The sequence below is a fragment of the Hyaena hyaena genome, unplaced genomic scaffold (genome assembly GCF_003009895.1).
Source record: "Hyaena hyaena isolate Hyena2069 unplaced genomic scaffold, ASM300989v1 scaffold_681, whole genome shotgun sequence".
Taxonomy (NCBI): Eukaryota; Metazoa; Chordata; class Mammalia; order Carnivora; family Hyaenidae; genus Hyaena; species Hyaena hyaena.
The window spans coordinates 43,663-50,659 of record NW_024081307.1 but is presented as its reverse complement, the minus strand read 5'-3'; positions in this window follow the sequence as shown (position 1 = coordinate 50,659).

The following is a 6,997-nucleotide window of genomic DNA, read 5'->3' as shown; positions in this document are numbered from 1 at the left end:
AAGTTCTGTATTGGTGTCACTCTTCAGATCTCTACGTATTTTTACCTTTTTTTTAACTTTCTTATGAGTCTTTACCATATTTTCCATACAAATCCTTTTTCTCTGCTATGTGTTATGCAAAGATCTCCTTGTCTGCAAAGTCTTTCATTCTCTTAACAGGATCCTCTGCAGAGTAACATTTTAATTTTGACGGAACTCCCCATTATCGAGGTTTCTCTTCCATGCACCATACTTTTGGTGTTGTATACAAAAAGCTACTTCTATACCCAAGTAGATATTTTCTTTTTCTAGCATTTTTTAAGTTTGCATTTTACTTTTAAGTTTATGTAAGTTATGGTGTGTGGTGGAATTTGTTCCTTTTCCCACGTGGTCGAACGGTGGCTGCAGTTGTTCCTCACAGGAATATCCCCCACTAACCTGCAGGGGTCAGGTGACTCTACGTGAATGGGCCTGTTCTTCAGGCCCTCAGTTCTGCTCCATTTATCTATGGGTCTATTCTATCGCCAGCGTCGTTCTCTAATCATGATGTACCTTTGGGTTAATTTCTGGAACTAGCTGAAGGGAGTGAGGACTCTTCGACTTTTCCTTCATGAGTGTTGAGGTTATTCTAACTTTAGAAACAATTTTAGAAATCTACAAAAGAACCTTGCTGGGATTTTGACTCAGATGACACTGAATCTGCTGATAAACTTACGCGATGTGTCATCTGAACAATACTGAATCTGCCAATCATGAACATGATTTATGAAGACCCTCTGTGAGGGGCACCTGGGTGGCTCAGTCAATTAAGCCTTTAACTCTGGATTTTGGCTCAGGCCCTGGTGCTGACAGCGTGAGCCTGCTAGGGATTCTCCAATCCCTCTCTCTGCCCCTCCCCTGCCCGTGCTCTCTGTTTCTCTCTCAGAATAAATAAATAACAATTTAAAACAGACTCTCTTTTACATCCTTCCACGGTGTTTCAGTTTTCTGCACGCAACTTTGTATCTATTTCGTTATATTTGGCATCTAAGGATTTAACTTATATTTGCCTTACAGTCAGAATATACAATTCACAGATTTCAAATTCCTTGACAAAGTAAAAGAAGCTGCATCCACCTGAGGAAAATTTTCTCAACTACTCAGAAGAACCCAAAGAGCAAATCGGAGCCTCCTTCCCTCTCTCCAGAAGGGAACACACTTACTGCCTTTTTACTAAGCGGATAACCTTCCGTATTTAATAAAATAAAAGCCAGACCTTGTTTACCTTGGATGCCCATCAAGATGCAAGTCATCAAGGCTCCTTTCCTTAACAAGGGCTTTTCCCTCTGATTAAGCAAATCATTCAGCTACAGCCTTCATCTCAGTACAGACTGAAGCAATTATTTACACTTAAAATAATGGTATCAGTTTTAATGCAGCTACTTTGCAACCTCCCGCGTCACTTGCCTGTGATTTAACGCAGCACGACACACGAGGGGCTCGAACGTTCGCAGACGCGCGCACCTGGCCCCCTGCGCCCACCGCCTGCGGTCCCGGGGCTGCGGGGCCTCCTTCCCACCCGGCACCTGCGCACCCCGAACCGCACCGGGGTCGCCCACACCGCGCGAAACGGTCCCGAATCCCTACACCGGCAAGGTGCGCGACGCGCATGCGTTCCACGCGGCCCAGAGGCGGCGGGTCGGCGCGCCCCCTGCCGGCCTCAGGGTGCAGCGCAGGAGCTTCTCCTCTGATGGACAGCGGCACCCCTCGTAACCATCAGTTCTTGGTTACCAACACCCAACTGGCAGTTCCCCACCACTAATCCACGTGCTCGCATGGAGCCAGCCCGCTGAGGGATCCGCAGCCACTGCTCCCCAGGACAGAAGCGCCGTGAACAGCGCACACCTGCGGCCCATCAGGGCTCCCGTGCAATCCCGCAGGGTAAACACCTGCCTTTCTTACGTGCGCAAAAGCAACTGTGAAGAATCAGTATGGAGTGAGTCACCGGCTTGACGCCTATTATGGTTGCACTTGTGACATATTTATGTGTTGTTTTCATATAGTATGTATTTTACATCCATGACCTTTTTTTTTCTTAAAAACTCTCATTTGCCGCCAGCTGAATGCACTTTTATGGACTGGATTAGTTGGAATGTTTACAATGTATGATAAACCCTTTCTCCGTCCTCTTGCTTGTGCTGATTTTTAATCCCTACCGTTAGCCACAAAATCACAGAATATTCTAGGAAACTCCAAAGGGTCAGGACCATTCTCTGCCTTTCGTCTCTCAAACTCGACTCCCCACAATGTGGTGCCGCCTTCACTGAGTCCCTGGGCGGGGCCAGCGGTTCCTCCCTGGCCTGGGGCCTGGGGCCCCAGTTCCTCCCAGGGCCTCGGCCCCTCAGCCACACTGGCAGCTCCCTGCAGCTCAAACCCAAGGGCTTTGGCGCCCCCCTGCTGGCCACCGCGTATGCAACAGGTGGGGATGCTGCTGGGGTCTTCCTAATATTGAAAATGATCACGGTATTAGTAAAGCCTCTTAAAACTCAAAAAGAAAATGGGGAGCAGCCCTGAAAAGTCCCTGAGAAGACAGCACCACGTTAGTCAAGCAGAGAACTCTTGAGTTAGCTTATTTGTAACACGAAACCACTTCATTTCTTTATTTCTCGCGAAATCATTACCCAAATATTAACTGTTTCCCACGTTGATGTGAGGAAGCCGAAACCAATTCCCTGTCGCTTATAAATATGTGACTAGTGTAAGCAACACTGAGAGAAATAAACAGCACTACTGTCTCCCACTATATAAAAGGCTTCACAATTATATCCATGTGTGGCTCCCCCCAGATTTAAGGAGAGAGCTTCTTGGTCAAAAATGCCTTTTTGGTGGATTGCCTGGGTCGCTCAGCTGGTTAAGCCTCTGACTCTTGATTTCCCCTCAGGCAGGATCTCTGGGTTCGTGGGTTTGAACCCCGCCTTGGGCTCTATGCTGACGGCGCAGAACTGCTTGAGACTTTCTCTCACTCTCTCTGTCCCGCTCCCCACTGGTGTGCATGCACGTGCTCTCTCTTTAAAATAAATAAAACTTTAAAAGAAAAAAAAGCTCTTGGTGTGTGAACAAGAACCTCACGCTAGTCATCGCTCAGTGGCTCGTTTTCTTCTGTTATTGCTGACTACTTAGTTTATATTATTTTATAGATTGTGATAGTGAAGGTCCACGATATGGGTCTTTTCACTCCTCTCCCATCTTCGTCACAAGTGAAACGAATGGACTCAGGCAGAAAACTTTACGGAGCTTTTTCAATCCTTTCCCCTCCCCTCCCTGCCCCCATACTGAGGGCCCCTACCACGGGCCCCAAGCCGATGGAAAACGCTGCTGCCCTCCAAGAACTGTGCCTCTTCGCTGTCTTTACTCAGGCCGTCTCTCCTCTGCAGACGCGGTGCCTCCTTCACGGAGTCCCTGCGCGGGGCCGGCAGCCCCCCGCCCCCCGTGCTCTGGGGCTCCCGGTTCCTCCCAGAGCCGCAGGCCCCAGCGCTTTGGCAGCTGCTGTGATCAGCTTCTGCGAGCCAAAACCCCAGCACAGAGACCCAGCGCCGCCTGGTGGTGGTGAAGGTGGAGCTGGTGTGCAGCTTGTGTGTTCTCATAACGGTAATAATGGCAGTTCTATTGAAGTCTGTTACAATCCACAAGAGCTGGAGGCCAGTTTTGAAAATTCTCTGAGCAGGGAAAACAAACTTAGTGAAACAAGCATCTTAATTTTGGGTATTTTCTGAAACTCTGCGGTTCTATGCCATATTTTGTGTATGCCTCTGTAAATCACCATCAAAACTTGAACTGTTTCCCAAGGTTAAACTGGTTCCCAAGCTAACCTGGATCCAATTCCTTTTGATTAGAGAATGATAATATTACCAATCACTGTGAAGTATAAACTGTCACTGCCTTCCCCATATACAAGCTGATTTATAACCATACAGTCCCGAGCTTCATCCCATATGGGGCTTGAGTCTCCTTGGGTCATGTGTTTAGCGTGTGCACAATCAGTTTTTACGGAGTACTATTCAGTGATTTACTGGGTTTACTTCTGTTTACTTCTGGGTTTACTTCTGTTATCAATACACTATTAACATATTCATAAATTAACATACTATAATCTTAAAGGTGTCTAACGTGTTTTGTATCACTTTACCACCTGCTACCATGAACTTTATAGGTTATCTTTATAGAATCTCTGCAATGTAATATACTTAAATGCTCCCCCCTCCCTCTAGCCCATGAACCCATGGAAATGCTATTCCACTCCAAAGAATCATGCTCCTTCTGTGCCTTTCCTCGCTCAATCTCCTCTTCCAAGAACATGGCGACTCCTTCGCGGAGTCCTTGTGAAGGGCCGGCAGCCCCTGTTTTATTGTGGGGTCCGGGTTCCTCCCAGACCTTCAGATACCAGCGTCTGATGGCAGTTCTGATCCGTCAGCAATTTGGGGAGCAAACCACGGGGTTACAGCACCACCTAGTGGCCATGAGGGTGCACAGTGGATGTGAAGGCTTCTTCGTTCACTAATTTTTCATTCTTTTGTTTATTGTAACAATGATGACAGTATTAAAGCCTGTTAAAGTCAAAACAAATGGAGGCAGCCTGAAAAAGTCCCTGAGCAGACAAATCCAGTTTAGTGGAAAAAGCAAAACATCATTTAGCTTAATTTGTAAGATAGATTCGGACTGAGTGACTTCTTTTTTATGCCTCTGGAAATCAAAAAACAAAACTAAAACTGTTTTCCAAAGTTGGTATGAAGTAACCAGAAAGAAATTCCCTACCAAAAAAAAAACAATCCTAACAGTATACCTAATCACTGTGAAGAATAAGCAGTCCCCGCCTTGTCATTATACAACCTGGTTTGTAACAGTATATTCCTAAACCTCCTTCCGGGTTTGGTTTCTGTGCTCCTGGGTCCCAAACTGTCTTTTTGGCCTGTGCACAATGAACTTTTTCAAATTACTACACTGATTCATTGGCATTCCTTTTCCTTCTTTTTTTTAAATTTTTTTAATGTTTTATTTATTTGTGTGTGAGAGAGAGAGACATAGACAGTGTGAGCAGGGAAGGGTCAGAGAGAGAGGGAGACACAGAATCTGAAACAGGCTCCAGGCTCTGAGCTGTCAGCACAGAGCCAGACGCGGGGCTCGAACCCACGAACCGTGAGATCATGATCTGAGCCGAAGTCGGACGCTTAACCGACTGAGCCACCCAGGCGCCCCGTCCTTTTCCTTCTCTTATTGCTGGACTTCTGATATAGTAATGAAATGTACCAGAATTATACGGAAGGTACATAATACGGCTTATCACTACCCTTTGTCACCTAAGATGCATAGTTCTAGGCTGTTCTTTTATTTTTATTTTTAAGTTTGTTTATTTTTGAGAGACAGAGACAGCGCATGAGCAGGGCAAGGGCAGAGAAAGAGAGACACAGAACCTGAAGCAGGCTCCAGGCTCCGAGCTGTCTGCACAGAGCCCAACGTGGGACTCGAACCCACAAACCGTTGAGATCGAGACCTGAGCCGAAGCCGAACACTCAACTGACTGAGCCACCCAGGTGCCCCAGGCTGTTCTTTTAATAGAATCTTTATAATTTGTGATAAATCCTTTCCCCTCTCCTCGTCCTGATCAGTATCACTCCACTCCTAGCTCATGAGCACATCGGAAATGCTTTTGCACTTCAAAACATCATGCTCCTTCTATGTCTTTCCTCAGGCAACCTCCCCCCCCCCAGAATGTGGTGCGTCCTTCACGGAGTCCCTGGGCGATGCCAGCGGCTCCCCCGTGCTCCGCGGGTTCCTGCCTCCTCCCACAGCCTGGGTTCCAGCCTCTGGCAGCCACTGTGATCAGAAACTTGGAGTACAAACCGCGGGGTTTTAGCGCCTCCTGGTGGCCATGGGGGGATACATCAAGTGGGGATGCTAGTGTGTCCCTCTTGGTTCTAGAAATGTGGGCAAGAGAGAAGGGAGGGCACAGCAGAGACCTAAACACAGCGTGGAGAACGGGAACAGGGCCGGGAGCCCACAGGACCCTCCCGCAGCCGTGTGCGGGCCCTCCGGTTACCGGGAGATTACGGAAAGAACTCGGAGACGTTCCTTATTTCAAACCAACAAAACAAAATACTAACCTTTAACACATCAAAAACCTTTTAGAAATTACTAAAATAATTCAGTAATAAATTTCATCAAATCACCTAAAACGGCCTTTTACCAGGGTGCACTTTTATTCACCATCAACACTCAGAGCCCGCAAGAAGAGGCGGCGGCCAGAAAAAGCCCTCGGCCCCCGGAGGCCCACGCAGGGGAGGGAAATGGGGGTTCTTCCCTGCTCGGCCCTTCGTTCAAACATGTGAATTTGGAGAAACCCTGGTGAGTCGTGGGTCTTCCTGGTGCTGTGGCAAGCACGTCACCAGGGCGCGCATCTGGCCAGATCTGGTTTCTATCCAGACACTACGTCCTTCTCTCCCACTTCACGTCACTACAGAATTCTTCAAAGCATTTCGAAAGCCTGCTTTCCACTTTTTCAAAAAGTTTTACTGAAACTGAGACACCGGACAGACTGTCACAAAGTGAACCCAGTCTTGCCATCTGTTACGTGAGAATGGTTTCTGGAAGCAGCTGCCTGGGTAACAGCGGTAACATGAGCCCCTCCCAGGGCGTGTCGCCACGGACTGTGCGAGGCGCTCTGTCTCTAGGGCGTGTTGCCGGGGGCCCGTGTGCACAGGAAAGGAAAACCACCCCTGCGGCTGTCGCTGCTTTAACCATCTCTGTAAAACGTGCTTAGTTTACCAAGAAAAGGTCCAAGCAGACTGACCAGCTTCAGAGTTGTGGCCGCCCTGGGAGCCCCGGCCGGTGGAGAGGGGCCGGTCTCCTCTGCCAGCGGCCAGCCCCTCTTCCCTCCACCGCAGCTCAGGCCGAGGGGGGACAGGCGCTGGGACAGCCCTGAAGTCACTAGCTCATCTGCCACAGGTTAGGAATATTTATCCAACAGATTGTCTGCACTCTTGTA